Source organism: Cricetulus griseus (assembly GCF_003668045.3).
Source record: "Cricetulus griseus strain 17A/GY chromosome 1 unlocalized genomic scaffold, alternate assembly CriGri-PICRH-1.0 chr1_0, whole genome shotgun sequence".
Classification (NCBI taxonomy): Eukaryota; Metazoa; Chordata; class Mammalia; order Rodentia; family Cricetidae; genus Cricetulus; species Cricetulus griseus.
This window is the reverse complement of record NW_023276806.1, coordinates 22773602-22791450: the sequence shown is the minus strand read 5'-3', so window position 1 is coordinate 22791450 and position 17849 is coordinate 22773602. Positions and strand designations below refer to the sequence as shown.

Genomic DNA, 17849 nt, shown 5'->3' with positions numbered 1-17849 from the left:
ACAAGTGCACGTCCAAACTCTTATGAAATGATGTTACTGTTTTGAAGTTCCAAGATGCCACTTCTCTCTTGTCCCTATTTCTGAAGCTGTGTCGAATCATACTTTTAGTTGGTTCTTTAGAGTATGAATATGCACCCCTCTGTAGCACATGTTTGAACTAATAGAGATAGTTATTAGACCTAACATTCTGGTACATAAGAGTCTAATCAAGCCATTTAATATTACAGCGGAAGGCACACAGTGTTGGTAAATGGAATGTTGAGGCATTTCATGCTGGGCATCCATTCAGAAATTCCCTAAAGAGCCAGCCACTCACATTTTGTTAATTGGAAAATCAAGCCCATCATCAAATGGGCCCACACCAACTATGCTTTCCGGAAGTTATCTTCCCAGAGTTTATCCATTTCCTGAGGCTTTCTAATTAAATGGCTCTGCTCACAGTAGTGTGTGTGTGGCTGCTGCTGCCTGTGGCCCCTGGGGCATTTTTACCTGGGACACATTTCTCCTTGTCAGGGCTGGCTAGCCCCATCTCTTTTCCACTGTAGAGAGCTTCAATAGTTGGATTTTTTGCAAATTTCAGTAAGTGCTGCACATCTACAAAGGCATCTTTGGGAGAACATAATCAAAATAAACTCTCTGCCACAAAGATTCTTCTTTTTTTCAAATATGCATAGAGAGATTGTGTTTTGATTTTTTTCATGAACTAAATGGAGTCCTAATTTAAAACAAATTGGAAAGATAAAATGTAAAATTCCTTTTTGCATAGATTTTTAAAGCAGGCTACCACTTTGTTTTTGAGTTTCCATATCTCAGATGGAAATGGATAAATATATGTATATAATTCAATTTGACTACTATATAATAACTTTCATAATACCATGTGTTGCTTCAGATACATGTGTTCATGATTTTAAGTTATAATTCAGTTCTTACAAGGCTCGCCTTCTATTACCATTTCAGCATTTCTCATTTAGAAGTGGCCATAGTTTACAGTTCTGCCAGCTTCTGTAGTTACCTCATGAACGGATCTCCTGGGGATTGCAAAGAAAACTCCATTTGGGTAGCTGAAAAGTTCACTTCTGTTTTGTTCTTGAACCCCAAGTACTTGTCTTCTGCAATGAAAAATTCACATTCATTTCAAATTACTTGCCATATCATATGTTTTCCCCCTGTTTTGTGTCTTGACCTTATTCAAGCACAGCTTGACAACTTGAGTCACTGAAGAGAATTCCTTTGGAAAGATGCTACCCCTAGAGGGAAATGACGTCACTGAGCTTTAGGGACCCTGAGCATGACTGAGCACAGGAACTTAAATGATGTCCTTGTTCTGTGCTTTAGTGTAGTCCCCTAGTTAATCCAGCCAAAAATCTTGCATGGTTTTCTGTGTGCAAGGTGTTAAGTGATAGACATAGAGCTATAGTTCATTGTCTTCTTATAAGAATCAGTGAAGAAAGAACTGTAGTTGGTGCACAGTTGTGCTCCTCCCCATATTAATATTACAAAATCCTGTGCGTTCAGTAAGGGGAAAAGCAATGTCTTCTAGTGGGGAAACAGGCATCAGACAGAAGGAGGGTTCAGTTGAACTTTAAATTAAGAATAAATCAATTAAATATATTTAATTATAGAGTTTTCTATGATTATTCTATGCCTGTTGTCTCTATTAAATGCTGTAATCTATCCCATGTACATATGTATTAATGTGCCTACTTCTATTCCATAATCCCCCCAGACACTTGTGATTTCAACATAGAACTTATGGATTGAACTGTATTTATTTATTTATTTTATTGTTGAAGTACTTATTTAAATTAGACCTTGCCTGATTTTAAAAATGGCTGTAAAATTTGTACATGAAATTCCATCCATATCTCCTTGGGACTGGATCACCCGGAGTTTAAGAGCACTTGCTGTTCTTGTAGAGGACTCAAGTTTGGCTCCCAGGATCTTTGTCATTTGGCTACAACTGCCTGAGACTGCAGCTCTTGGGGATCCAGTATATTCTGGCCTCCAAGGGTACCTTTTCTCACGAGGCATGAACACACGCACATACACATGTACACATTAATAAAAATAATACAAACTTGCTCTTGAACATTGGGCAGCCTTCAGTTGTAAGTGCTCCTCAGCCCCCTTCCTTTGCCTGAAATGATGGTTTTACCACTTACTTGAAATGATTCATTGTGAAGTCAGTATTTCCCACACTTCCATGGAAGACAGGAAGACAGCCTGAGTGTACAGGTGACTGACTTACTCAGGTACAAGAAACGCCACTTTGAGGAACTTTTCTAGGTAGGAATATGTTTTGACATCCTTACATGAAGAACAGTGTAATCTGCTCCAACAATGTATGTGTGTGTGTGTGTGTGTGTGTGTGTGTGTATTCTAGAAAAAGGTTTTTTTCTGATGATGTCTGAAAGTGGTGCTTCAGTGGATGCCAGGTTCTCAGAAGCCGAGGTTCAATGCCTACAGCTGTGGTGTTGGGACTTGAGCTCAGTGGCACTCCCAGGAGATTCATTCACTGTGAGGACTTGGTTTGCTTTTGACAGTGGTGACCAGAGTCTCTGTGGAGAGACTCAATTATATAGTCAGTGCTTCTGTGTATCGGCAATCTGCATCTTCTACTTTGGTCCTTCTTATTAGCACTATACACTATTCTCTGGTGCATTGGCCAGGGTGTTCCAAGCCTTTCCTTGCATTGCACGGTTTCTTGCAGCTACAGTATCAGGGTTTCAGGAGATGCTAATTTATTTACTTGTTCTCATACTCTATGTGAGAACAACTAGGTCAAAGGAAAGGCTGGACCATCTATATGTGTGCACCTATGCCTGTGATGTGAGGGTGTTTGCCTGTGTGTGTGTGTGTGTGTGTGTGTGTGTGTGTTGTGTGTGTGTGTGTGTGTGTGTGTGTCTGTGTCTGTGTCTGTGTCTGTGTCTGTGTCTGTGTCTGATGGGGAAGTCTGGGGTGGGGTGTCAGAAAATTCACAGATGGATCCCAGAATTGGCAGAGCAGGACCAGCCCAGTTCTGTTTTACCAAGTCCATACAAATCTTCTTCCAAACCTTAGAATGTAAAGCTATATATACACTTTTCATGTATAGAAAGAATAATATTATTTTAATATATTAACAGAATTTTAGGTATTTTAACATCAATATCATGGGCATATTATATAGCATTGTTTAATTTCCACAAATGGTTGAAAGCAAGCATGGATTTTCTAATTCTCATCACCTTTTTTTTTTTTTTTCTTAGACTCATGATTGAACTTTTAGCTTAATCAATGGAACATCAGAGTTGATTGCTTTGCTTCAGGTGTGAAATTTTCATTTTTATACAGCTTGGTACAAAAAAGCCTTTATTCAGTCTACCCGTATAACAGATGTTTTAGAGAAGGAAAGAGAAAGTCATTGTTTTTATATTAGCCCTTTGCTGTAATTTTGTATGGTATCAAGATTTTTTTCCCAACCTTTATTTCATGTGTGTATCTGTGATCCAGTGTAAGTATATGTCACATGACTGTGAGGGCTCACAGAGTCCAGAAAAAGGTGTCAGATATCTTGGAGCTGGAGTTACAGTTGATTGTTAACTGGTTCCCAGATACAGGTTTTGGGAACTGAACTTGGGCCCTTTGGAATGGCAGGAAGATCTCTTAACCACTGAGCCATCTCCCTAACTCGTCTTGTGCTTTACTTGAACACAGCACATACCGGCCTCTTTAGTGTTTCCATTTTAAATCCTTCTTAGCTGTTCAAATGTCCATAGTTTCTATTTCTTCTGGAAGTATCCTTGTCTATAGCCAATGTCAAATTTACTACATATGTTATTAAAGACATTGTAGAGCCAGTAAATCGTTTGAGATTTCAGAGTTCTGCATTTCAATGCTTGGCCTTTATGTTGAATTGAATAATTCTTAGGTAACTGTGGCTTGGCTTGCAGAGGGATATGTAATCAGTGTGCCATATCGGCAGCCGTTTTTTGTGAAGTTCTGTTACAAATCGCATTGCTTTGATATTTGCTTTATTTATCTAACACACATTCATTGAGCACATTTAACAAGATTCAACTTTTTAAAATATATGTATTTTTTGTGTGTTTGTGTATGGGTATGTGCATATGAGTTGAGGTGTCCTCAGAGCCTAGAAGAGGACCCTGGATCCCTGGAGGTGGAGTTACAGGCAGCTGTGAGTTGCCAGCATGCGTGCTGGAAACTGAACTCTGGTCTTCAGGGAGAGCAGTACTTGTCCTTGACTAGTGAGTAATGTATCATTCCCTTTGAGAACCACAATCATTTTTATGTGAGCCACCAGTTATATAGCACTAACCATATTTAAGAAAAATATTTCTGTCCTTGAGTGTTTTGCGTTCTGGTGCACCTTAACATAAGGTGGCAGGGAAGGTGCCAGGAAAGCAGCATTGGAGGAAACCCGGGGAGATGAGGGAGCCCCTGATGGCTTCCAGGAGGGGAGGGGCCTTCCTGCCGCTGCAAGAAAGAAATTCCTCAGAGTACTGAGTGGGGTTGGCTGATGCAGAGGGATTAGGGTGGAGTTCCAGGAGAAGACCAAGTCAGAGGGAGTGGTGTCTGTTTCACCAGAGGGGGACTAGACCACCCTATGAATGCTTTGGTTTTGTTGTGGATGGATGGCAAGCCGATGGGAGGCTTAAGCAGCCAGACTTACTGAAAATGTCTTTAAACTCTCTAGCCATGGTTGGTTCAATGGAGCTTCTCATTTATAATGTGCATTGACTTCTTTGTTCCCTCATAAGTTTTTTTTTTTTTCTTAAATCAGAATATAGTGTTTCTGTCGACTTGCTGCTTGTGTTCCATGTGTCTCAAGTCAGATACAGCAGGCTTTTCAAAACCCCCTCTCAGGTGCTCAAATACTGAGCAGTGTGTTGGTATAGGCAGCAACAACTGCCTTGGCGCTCTTTAGTGCCATTTGCACAATGGAAATACAAGATGAGATTGTAAAATTTATCACTTCTAAAGGAAGTTTTGAGACAAGTAAATGTCCCTGCCTTGTTTAGGAGACAAAAATAGACATGCAGAGAATAAAGAGTTAAGGGGAATTACTAACATTTTCCTGGAGTGGGAAAGACAAATAAGGGTAAGAAGGAAAGAAAGATAAGAAGGAAAAAAGAAAAAAAAAATCCCTGAGCTAATCCAATAATGAAAAAAAGGCCATCAAACACCAAAAGCAGATGCTGGGATCCTAGAAAAAAACTCAGGTGGCTAGGACCTGTAATTAAGAGTAGTGATTGCAGTGTCTAGGTCATCCCCATAAGGACAGTCCTGATTTGTGCTTGTTGTCCCAGGGTGAACAGCAGCAGCAGGGTTTTCATTCCCGTGTGCTCTGCTCTAGACAGTACGTTTGTGGTCACCCAGCATGTGACTGCATCTGTTCTTCATATCTTTTATATTACACTAAATCATTTCAGATTCTGGTACCTTCCCAATTTGTGTCTGATGCATTACTGTATGTGGTATTTCCTTCCACATTCATACAACTGTGGAGCTTTTTCCCCACCTGGATGTTTTTATACCTGTACCTTTAATATGAAGAAGCTGGCGACTGTTTACTTTCTGACTGACTCCAACGACTGTACTTTTCATTTGACGGAATATTTATATTGTATTTTCTTTAACATTTCTGTGTGTGGAGTGAGAGGATATTTTAGGTACCACTTGTATCAGATAACATTTTGTATAACCATACATCCAGATTCTATATACTTTTTGCTTTTAAATGCCATTATGTAATTCATTGTAAATGGCACTGCATTATATAAGGACATTTTCATAAAGTATATGTTGTGTTGAGCATAATCCCTCAAAATTAGATCTTTATGTATTACATAAAATCATTAGTGATTTGGGACTTGGGTTCAGTGGTTAAGAATGCTTGCTTTGCAAGTATAAGGACTTGAGTTTGGGTCCCACCACCCACATAAAAAGCTAGGAGTGACCACACACACTCCTGTTGGCTCAGGGTTGTGGATAGAAGAGGCAGAAGGATTCCTGGGACGTGCTGGCAGCCAGCCTAACTCTAGGGTCTGTGAATGACTCAAAGGAATAAAGCAGAGAGTGACAGAGTAAGACACCTGAGCCTCCTCTGCCCTCTGCACACAAACATGACCACACCCACTTCTCATACTTTTGTGTGCACCACACACACACACACACACACACACACACACACACACACACACACACACTTCATGCAACAAGCATAGGTTTTTAGGCACTGGAGATTAAACTGAAAGACAATAGTTTCATTTTAATGGGAGTTTCTGTAAGAGTTGCTTTCTAAGTTTGCTAACTAAGCATCTCCACTTGAAACATAAATATGCTATAAGTATTGCTGTAGTGTTCTTATGGATGTGCCATTGTGGATGGGGCTTCTCTTGGAATCTTGTTTTCTCTGTTAAGTGACATTTACCCTGTCTGGGCCTTGAGGCTCTCTGTCCTAAATTAAGTCACCAGGCTGTCATACAGACCCAATGAGCTGGTAAGTTTGATAGAATTTAATAAATTATAATTTTATCTAAATCCAAGGTAGTTCTAAGTAAACTAAAATGAGGAAAGCCCTTTTAAGTGAGTTATATTTCTTTCCTCAGGAAATTCTGAGCCAGTAAGCTAATCACCTCTTTCCCCGAGAGAATGAATTAGCTAATTATAAAGGGAGAGCCAGGGTCAAGTTTAAGCCAATCTTTCCATTAGTCTAGGAGACTATTTGGTTCATCGTTTGCATGGGGGAGTGCAGGGATTGCAGTAAACAGTGGGATGGATTTGAAATAACACTGGGAAAGATAATCAGGTTTCCGTCTGTGCTACTGGAAGACAGAAAGGGTGCCCTTCCCCTCTCACACTTCCTCTTCTGCAGAGCTGAAAGAGAAGAAGAAGCTAACCTATCATGTGATATTATTTTTGAGGAGTGTTGAAACAAAGGCTGAAATGATCCACTCGGCACAGTGTTGTCACTGGGCATGTTTTTCAGTTGTGCTTGAGGGAAAGTAGGGAGTTGAAGTTCACAAGCTGGCTTGTGTGTTTGGGTCTGGAAGTTAATTCTGTCTGTCTGTGTTGATGTGCTTCTCATGAGTAGCATTTGAAATCAGAAGGCCTTATCTCCCATAGTAAGGAAAAGGAAGGAAAAGAAGAAAATCAAAGTGACATTCAGCTCCTAGGTTAGCCATGGGGTGGGATCTCAGCACGGTTCACTGTAGGCTTGGTGCAGAGCAGACCCAGTGGTACAGACCCTGGCAGTGCTCTTCCAAAGAGCCCTCTTCTCCTTGGCAAGTGTTTAGCAGAATGCAGAATCAGCTCCTTAGGAGATAATGATGTGTGATTGTTAACAGTCACTCTTCAGATTGTGTACCATTGAGCCAAACAGAGATGATACCATGTGTGATTTCAGAAGGACAGCCTGTAGTAGTGTGCTCCTTCCCATAATTCCTGAAGTAACAGCAAGAAACACATCAACAATTTCTCAAAGGGTTGAAAAACAAATGAGTAAATGACATGACAATTTAAAGTATTTTCAGAATTCACTTATAATCCTTTGTAAATCCTTCACAGAGTATCAGGCCAAATCTCTAAAGAAAACAGAAGCAAATTAAGGACAATTTTTATTTCTCCTGAAGTTAGTTGGGTGTACCCAAGAGCAAATAGTTTGTCAGAGTGTTCAGAGAATTGTCTAGAATAGACGATAAGCTTCCACTCACTGTGGTGAGCAGGACATGTTTTGGTGCTGTCCAAAAGCTGTGCTCACTCCTTAAAAGTTAAGTACCTGGTGTCTTTTTCACTGCTTTTGTAGATCAAACTTTGGAGCTGTAGGTGGTATTCTCGCCACCTCTTGTCCCCTAGTCATTCCCACACACCCATGTTGGATAACTCTGAAAGTGTTTTAGTGATGGGCTCATGTTGATGTTGTACTTGTCTTGGTGTTTTTATGTACCTTTCAATGCAGTAGGCTTTTGCAGTGTTGTAGCAAAGTGACCGTATGAGATCGACCATTCCAGCCTGAACTTTCAGGGTTTTGTTTGTTTGTTTTCTTTTAATTGGGTGCATGAAATCTCATTAGAATGCCATTTAGTTTTCAAAAATATGACTTTTCTTTTGACAACAACAACCAAAGCACCCACTTTGAATTCTGTAACCTATAATATGTCAGATGGGATGGAATTAGAAGCCTTTAGTATTGATGAAAATATAGCTTTATCAATAAGATAAATAGGAAAGACTAATTTCATACAATTAATCATAAGAACTATGGACCTGCTGTTCGAGAGAGAAAGACACCATGCTCTGGCCTCTGGGAACAGGAACAGTGGAGAGAGGAGATTGAGGAGAGGGAAAGAGAGGGGGGAACAGATAGGCAGAGGGAGGGAGGAAGGGGAAAAAGGGAGAGATTGGAGATAGGCAGGGCCCTTTTAAAAGGGAACATAGGGAATATGCACAGGTGGTGCTCTTAGCAGCAGCGGCTGAGGGCATATCCTGTCAGAACTCCAAAGACAGGCCAGTATAAATGCCTGAAGATTAACACCTGCTGCATCTTCACGTAATTTCACAACCTTCTTGAAAAAGGCATTGTAGCAGCTGACCCTAGAGAATCTATTCCCCTCAATTCTTGACATTTTATATAATGTACAGTCTGGGTTAATGCTTCCCACCAGCTGGTCATTCATGGACAATGTATGAGAAATGGTTTACAAAAGCATACCATTTCCTAGGAGAAATGGTTTTGTATGGGTTTCTCTTACCAAAACATAGTATGAATGATTTTGCTTAGAAATTGTTCTATTCTCTTATTTTGTCATTGTTTTATAATAATAATTCATTTTCCTTGTGTTTCTGCACAAGGCTGATGTGTAATGATTCGGAATCAAATCCTTTGGATTTCCTCCCAGTTCAAATAGGGTGATCTGTGTCACAAAAGTAGGAATTGAAGACAAAAGTACTCATTTGGTTTTACCCAGATTTCTATAGTGTGTCCTTAAAGATGAAAAGTTAATCAAACACATTCCTGCTGTAATTTAGGGAATGATTTTTGTATGTGGACATGAGAATAACTGATAGTCAACGTGTGAGATAGATAGATAGCTCTTGGACAACATACCCTCCTGAAAAACTGAGGGAGAAGGTAACAAAAGTGTGTCCTGTCATTCTCATGTGGATTAGTTACTTTCTTTTCCTGTTGCTAAGATAAATATCACAGCCAAAAAACATTTAGGGAAGAGAGGCTTTATTTTCTCTTACAGTTCCAGAGGGATGGAGTCCATCACGGCTGAAAAAGCAAGAGTTCATGCAGCAAAGGCGTGGTGGCCGAGGCAGAAAGCAGAGAGGGAGGTGGGGTGGGGCTGGAGAGAGGAGAGGAGAGAATGAATGAGTACAAGTGGAGTCAGACTAATCCCTCAAAGCCTTCCTAAGAGATGTGCCTCTTCCAGCAAGGCTCCACTCCCAAAGGTTCTGTAACTTTTCAAATAGCTCCACCAATGGCAACCATGCAATGAAATACATGAGAGCAGGGGACATTTCTCATTTAAGCCATCACTGAATGTAAAAGTAAAATGAATAATTCATCTAAGAGAAGATTTTGCTTAATCCCTCAGATAAGTGTATTTTCCTTCGAGTGTCAGAAAATCTAAACTTTTTTTTTAATGAAGGGCCCTGCTCCCTGGCTGCAATGAGCCCAAGATTTTTTTTTATTTATTTTTGAATAGAATTGATTGTGAGGAAATGTATTTAATAAATAGATTATCTATGTTTATAATTTAACAGATTAAAATGGAAGTAGAAATGAGCTGAATGGATTCATTTTACCTTTTTCATTTGGCTGTCATTTTCATAATAGAAATAAACTGGAGGTGGGCAATCAAAAACTCATGCACAAAGCATGTTAATTGTGAGCATAAATCGTTGTGTGTACCTAATACCATCTTAAGGAATTATCCTCTGAAATGGTCTCAGAGGATTTGAAAATGGGAGTTGTTGCAGATATTCTGGCTTCCTCCCTCGGATGTAAATATTCATATGTATTTGGAACTCAGCTGCTTAGCTGGCAGGGAACAGTGTTTTCTTCCCAAGTGCCGTTGTCAGTTTTATACTTAACAGTCAATGTCTTTCCATTTTCTAATTGTTATGATAGCATGGGGTGCCAGAACACAGAGCACATTAATCCAACTTTAAGAGGTTTGGTTTTCTTCGTGGAAAATGGCCACTGAATGCATGGAACTTTTGTTTGGCTTTCTTGCCTGTAAATCCAGCTCTGGTCTTCATAGGGGAGTGACATACATCAATGCATCTTGTAGGGCAAGAAAATTAGGAAATCCTTGATAGTGGGATTGAACTTCCGTATTTCCTTTGCAGTTTAAGCAATATATGTGGACAGCTACTCTGTATTGTTACACATTATGTAATTTGTTAAGCAGCCTATCTGTGAATGAGGGCTGTATGGCATGTGTTGAAATATCCATTTTATTCTAAGTTTTGAGATTACTTTAATCCAAAGAAAACTCAAGCTATGGCTAATAAATTTTATTGGTCAGCTTGGCTGGTTCAGTATATAGTATTTAACTTCCCCTTTGAAATCGTGTGTGTGTGTGTGTGTGTGTGTGTGTGTGTGTGTGTGTGTGTGTGTGTGTGTGTGGTTAGGATTTTGAGGATTTCTATTAGAAGCCCAGTCCTGGTTGCTCTTAACATAGTGTTTGTCATTTAGGGTCTAAAGTGACATTATATACTATGGAATTTTTCCTTACTTTTCTCTCTGACCTTTGATGCATTCACATTATTAATGGATTTTCAAATCACTAAATAAATGTTATTCTTGTCACATTTCATGGTCAAATATTTAGGAAATTCTCAGTATAATGTCATAAAATACCCCCACCCCCGCGTGTGTGTGTGTGTGTGTGTGTGTGTGAGAGAGAGAGAGAGAGAGAGAGAGAGAGAGAGAGAGAGAGAGAGAGAGAGAGAGAGAGAGAGTATATTGTTCCCCAGGCACCGTCCACCTTGATTTTTTTTGTTGACAGTGATTTCTCTTGGTGGCCTAAAGCTCACAACATAGTCTAAAATGGTTGACCTGCAAGCTTCAGACATCCCTCTTCATGAGTTCTGGAGTTTTTAGAGCTTGCCACCAGGACTGACTTTTTTTTCCTTCATGTGTTCTGGAGTCTTATTCAGGTCCTTAAGCTTGCAAAGCAAGCACTTTGGCAGCTGAACTATCTACCTGACCCTTTCTTGAATATCTCACCTTCCCAGTGTAGCTGAGGTCCTCAGCCCCACACACCACTGCTTTCCAGACTCTGAAGCCATAGAGAAAGGTAGGGCTTTTCCTATCCATTCCCTGACACATAGCTCAGTGTCTGACATACAGTAGGTACTTACCCTTCCTTGCCTTTTGAATGAGAAAATTCAGATCGTCATCGGGTCTAAGTAAAAGGAACACGAGTATATTTGTGTAATGAAGGAACTTGTAGATCTCCAGGAAAAATTATAGGAACAAGTTAGTGGTAAAGAGCATTATTTATTGGTTTCACATTTTGTATATGATTTAGCTCTTTTTCTTTAAATCCAGCTCAGAATGTTATTTTTCCTGTTATCTATCTATATATCTATCAATCTGTCATCTATCTGTCTATCTATCTAATATCTATCATCTACCATCTATTCATCTGTCTAATCTACTTTAATTTTTTTCCATCTTCTTCCTCATTCCTTTATTTTTATTTTGGTATTTAATTTTATTCATAGATTCTTAATAAATCTGATAGAAGGAAAAGTGTTACTATGTAGCCTTGGCTGGACTGGAACTTGTTAGCTGAAGGCTAACATCACCAAGCTCTGGCAGAAATAAACTAGAGATCCAAGGGATCAATGCTAGGACCTTTTGAATGAGAGTCTTCCCCCACCCCATTTCTGCTTACTACACCAGGATTACCCCCAACACACACACACCTCCATCTCCAAGGGAGTTTTTGAGTCTGTCCTCATCACTCACTGGTCTCCTGTTATTTTTGTCCCTGTTTTAGTGGGATGATGGGTGAGTTGCTCTTTCCACTGTTACGCATGATTCTTTTTCCTATGCTTTTTCTAAATCAATTGTTTCCAGAAAAGGATATAAACTCAGTAATTAGTATTCAGTCTTCCTGAAGTTGGTGAGAAGTTGACCTTATACTATCACGCACTATGACAAAATTTGGGTGTAACAATTTTTTTTAATTAAGGGGGGGGAATTCAACAATGACAGGGGAGTTGCATGCTTCAGCTTTTCCATAGTTCAGTTCCAAATTTGATTTTTCCAAACGGAAAAAAAAGAGTAATTCAATAATACAGAGCAGGTTTTTCCTTAGTTAATATAAACTAAGTAATCTTTGATAATAAAATTGAGTTACTTTTTGATCTATTATTTGTGCTTGTGAGATCTGTGAGGGTAGCATCATAGTCTTTGGAGACGTTGTCTTTTCTCTACTCCATAGGATAAAGAAAACATGAATATGTTTTCACAGCTCTACTGCACTCTCTTTCTCCTCAGCTTTTCTTTGTTTCCCAGACTCCTCTCTGCATTTGTTCCTTGTTATTTGTTTCTCTTTGCTCTTGTTCCCTTCTGTCAAATTTATTAAGAATCTGTTCCACTCCATGCTGAATTTTCTAAGTCCAGTTATGCTGGAAAGTTCTGAAAAGGATGAGGAGTGATGACCCATGGTATTTCCTCTCGTGTTGCCCATTGAGGAGTCTTTGTTCCTGCTTGGCTCCTTAAGCATCACTCAGGACCTCTGGATGAGTGTTCACCTGTGCAAGGCGAGCTTTAACTTTATTTACTCGACTTAGGACTGTGAAGTTTTGACCTCATCCATTGACTTTGTGCAGTATCCATTGTTTCCAGGCAGCTGTGCCTATACTCACTACGTATCTCAAACATGTTGCCAAGGATACCCATGAAGATGTTAAACAGAGGACATGACAGCTCTCTCCAAGTGAATACATGATACAGCTGTGCACCTAGTACTTTGAAAATGGAAGGGCCTGCTTCTTCCCTCACCATACCAGAGGATGAGAGGGGATGTCTGATGCTAAGCTAATTTGACCAGTTAAGTGGCAGATTCTGGCCACTTCCTCTGCTAACTTGACAATCTATATAAACTGTATGTCGTGCTATTCCCCCTGCTCTCCATGTAAACAGAATTGTATTTGATTGTCTGAAAATTGAATGTGTTTTTGAAAGCTATTTAGAGCACTGATTTATTTAATAGCTTAGATGGTTTAGCATGGTATGGCAGATGGAATTGAATTGATGTAGCTGTCTGCACACCCAAACGCTGTCACTTAATATCAGTGTGAAAGTGTAAGAGGTGTTTAACTTTTCTTTCCTAGCCTGACAAATGGCTAAGTAGTATCTCCAAATGTGATGTCCTATGTGGGACTCTGCAGGTAATGGAGTGAAATGCCTGTCCTTTGCCGATTCTGTACTTAGACTAAGGGTTCAGCTTATAAAACTGTGTCCTTTTAGATTCTTTTATTAGATACTCTTCTTTGACGTGAAGGTTCAAGACTTCAATATGATTTTTCTGTCGGTCAGGTCAGAAAGTTGTCTTATGCAAGATGTTCTGAGTCTGCGCTGGGCAGTTTGTCGTCTCCAGTCTAGGCTTTGCATCTCTCTGCTCCTTTACTGCTCCTGTAGAGTCCAAGTGGTGGGACTTTAAGGATCATGCTTTATTTCTATTTTTTTGCTAGATGGCTCTTATCTTTTTTTAATCTATTGAGGTATATGACACTTTGAATATAGTTTTTAAGTATTTTAGAATGAATTCTATATACAGGGTTTGCATTAGTGCAAATTGCATAGTCTTTATCTAATTAGGAATTTAAAAATACTTAAACAAAAACAACTGAAATGAGCTTGTTTTACTTAGAAGTAACATTGGGGTTGGAATGGTGACCAAACTTTAGTCCCAAACACACATAACTTTAACCTTCATTTCCTTTCATAGAGGAAATGCCAAGGAAAATAGAAAATGCTTGAAGCATAACTAATTAAGAAAACATTGTTTTGCTTAATAGGAAGCTAGAAGGTTAAGAGTAGTGAAGAAAACATTTATTGATTCATTTTCTAGAACTAGCAATGAGGGATTTTTAGAGAAATCAAAATAATGCATAAAAATCAAGACATTCTGTTATTAGCACCCTGAAAAATTGCATATTTCTCTCTCTCTCTCTCTCTCTCTCTCTCTCTCTCTCTCTCTCCCTCTCTCTCTCTCTCTCTCTTCTCTCTCTATCTCTGTCTCTCTCTTCTCTCCTCGTGTGTGTGTGTGTGTGTGTGTGTGTGTGTGTGTGTGTGTGTGTGTGTGTGTGTACTCAGTCTCACATGTATTTGGATTTGTGAGCACAGGAGCACCTGAACCAACAGGCGATAGCGGATGTCAGAGGACGACCTCAGGTGTTAGTCTTTCCTTCCACCTTCAGTGAGACAGTGTGTCTTGTTTGTTGCTTCCTATGTATGCTAGACTAGCTGGCTTGTGACCTTGGCTTTCTTCTGTCTTCTCCTCCTGTCTTCTCACAGGGCCACTGTTGTTACAAATTTATGTTACTAGAGCCTGCAACATTTACATGGGGTCTGGGGGATTCAACTCAGTTATTCGCAGTTGCATCTCAACCCCTTCAGCACCTGAGCCATTATCTCTGAATATTCGTATTCCTTAAACAAGTCTATACTCTTTTATAGTTTGATTATTTTCTTCTTGGCTAGTTAAACTGTTTTTGGTTTATGCAAATTCCTGAGACATAAATTCTCTTTCTGGTTTGAGAGCCCGTGTGTGTTTGATAACTGTAATACTGTATTTCTATGTTGCTGTTGATGTGATTAGCTGCATATGCGATCATCTCAGAATCACATTTGATACAATGATTTCTGAACAGTCATCATCACCTCACTGACATTAATACTGGCAAAAACAGTCTGGGTGTGTGTCCAATCTAAGTGTCTCTACCAGTCTTTGAGTTTCTCTGTTTATCAGAGCTTATCAAATCAGACTCTTTGTAGCAAAATTTGGCCCATTACATTCATTCTGTTCCCCCCACCACAGAGGAGACCTCTCAGCTGATTTTAGTGGATAGCCCTACTGGTAAATCAGTAAACCTGTGTAAATGGTATCTCAGATTGCAGTGGCCTGAGACTAGGAGGTGTCACACATAACCTCATGTCACCTTGCTATGGAGAAGAGGCATCCTCCAGTTTGATCTCAAGTTTTGTGTACCTAAATAGGCAGGACAGGTCTCCCTCTCAATTCTGAGTGTCAGAGTCTTTTCCCCGAATACAGGGCATCTCTGGATGTTGGTCCACACATTTTCAAATAAAGAATAACAGATATTTATTTGGGGAGCACTCACACAATGATGATAAATAACCCCTGGTATTTTTCCTATTGAATTACAGCACAGGAAAATATTAAGGTGCTTTTTTTTTTTTTTTTTTTTTTTTTTTTTTTTTTTTTGCCGTTGTTGGGTCTCACTTTATCAGCTCTCATAATTGTAAGTAGTAAACACTTCACTGCACTTAGTGTATAACAGGCATTGCTCTAAGATGTTATGTGGTCTGTATTCTTTCTCAGTCCTGACAGGACCATTATTGTATCATCATCCCCATTTTGCAGATAAGGGAAATCTTATGATTCAGATGAATTATATGGCTGCAAGGAGATTTGAACTCTGAAGCTGGGTGTCTTGGAGGCTTAGGACAAACATACTCTTGTAGCCCAGGCTACATAATAAAAGACCCTAAAATCAAAAGTACAAATCTCTTATTGGAGAGAAATTCACTGTAATTAATGGAACACACATATGACTGATGATCTTTGCTTTCTCTAGTTAGGATTTGGAAGGTTGGCCTGGCCCCCTGAGCACAGATGGAGAACACTGGGATGACAGGAGGTGCCTGTGGCTACTGCTGCTTTATCAAGGTCAAAAAACCAGAGGTTTTCTTCATTTTTACCTAGTCTTGGAAAGATAAATACAACTGCTTATAACAGCCTTCAGTTTGCAGGCAGCATGTGGGTATTTTCAGCTCAAGCCTGGAGGTTATCTCCCAGATAAATGAGAGTTGAACTATCTCATGTCTAATATAAACCCTGTTTCTTAAGTTGTGGAATGAAGTCAGGTTAAAGAAAGTCCACACATTTTCAAATAAAGAATAACAGATATTTATTTGGGGAGCACTCACACAATGATGGTAAATAACCCCTGCGGTCTTCTGCCCCTGGAGGTGCAGGGTCTGCAATGCAGGATGCTCAGACTACATCCCAAGAGAGAGCCTGAGTGAGCCCCTCTTCATCCTTATAAGGGGTCCCATCCACACACCGAAGCCACACCCTAAGACCATTACCTCAAGCCTATTGGGGGAGAAAGATGCCAACACAATGGAATGTTAAACATTACTGCTTATACATGACAACATTGCACAAGTGTAAAGCATGCATGCATAATGTCCTGATGGCCAATTGTCTTGAGGTTGGAAATGTTACAATCATAAAGTGGATTTTTGTTCCTCTTGCTCACCTGTAGAGTCACCAAGACAGCCAAGATAGTTTGAAGAGAAGTTAAAGATCAAGAGTTTATATTATGTTATATTAAGCTGTTATGGTTTTAGAGATACCACATATTACTTACTCTATACCTTCAGAGCATATCAACTTAAATCAATATTCTGTGTCCGGCTCTCACCATATACTACTAAATAGGCTCCATTTATCATGTTCACTAACTGATGTTAATGCTTTCAGTGTGTGTGGTCTGAGACTCAAACCCAGGGCTTCACATATGCCAAGTAAGTGCTCTACCAATGTGCCAAACCATCGCTTGTTGCATGACAGTGCGTGGCTGAATACATAGACATCAGAAATAAGGTGACCTTTTCAACTACTTTTAATTGATAGACAAATGTATAATGTCATACTAGTTTAAGAAACTAGTATGTTTGTGATTTCCCTAAACTCTGACCATTTTATCTGATTTTGTTACTAAGAATTCATGATAGCATGAATTAACATCTTTGTCAATATAATTGGTAAATTTGTGTTTAATAGTTTTTCTTAAAGCACACTGTAAATATGTGTCATTTAGACTGAGATTTATAGGAATAAAGTCGGGAAATTTGACCATATTTATCACCCTCCAACATAATCACAAAGGTTCACATCATCTGAAAAAAACATGCCCCTGTTAATAATCCCAATTAGCCATGTTTGACATGTGTTATGGAACATGTTTAACACATGTTGTGGGGTCGCTCCTTTTAGAACATTTTTTATTTGTATCTTGGCTTTATACTTTATAAAATGTAAGGTAACCCAGCACTATAGTTGAGAAATATGTGCCTTTATATAAAATCTGGCTTTCAGTTTGTCTCTGTCTCTGTCTTTCTCTTGATCTGTCTGTCTGTCTGTCTGTGTTGTACCTTTGGAACCCTCCTCTGACGTCACAATACACACAGCATAATTTTCTTGTTTGCCATCAAAGATGGATAGTAATATTGATAAGCCAACAACAATTTGGGGATCATTTTTAATGCTGGTTTTCGAGATAAGTTCTTTGCCTTTAAACTAGTTTGATGGTACAATTGTTTATACAGTGCTCAGTTTTTTTTTTTTTTGAGATGTAAATATGTCAAGTGTAGTGAGAATTTTCAAGCACACAACACACTGCTGGCATCCAGAACAAATGGAACCAGTGGGAATTCATTGAAGCACAAGAAAAACAAATAACACAAAGTGTATGTACTTAAAACATTGAGATCATTCTTTATACCAAGTGCTGCATAGAGCACTTGAGACAAGTCTGCCTTCATGACATGCTTTCACCATCTT

The 17849-nt window shown here is 39.3% G+C and overlaps 1 protein-coding gene across 3 annotated transcripts in view; it reads left to right on the top strand.

Moving 5' to 3' along the window:
- LOC100752571 (serine/threonine-protein phosphatase 2B catalytic subunit alpha isoform) overlaps positions 1 to 17849 on the top strand; it is a 281243-nt gene that overhangs the window by 101024 nt on the left and 162370 nt on the right. The window lies entirely within an intron of this gene.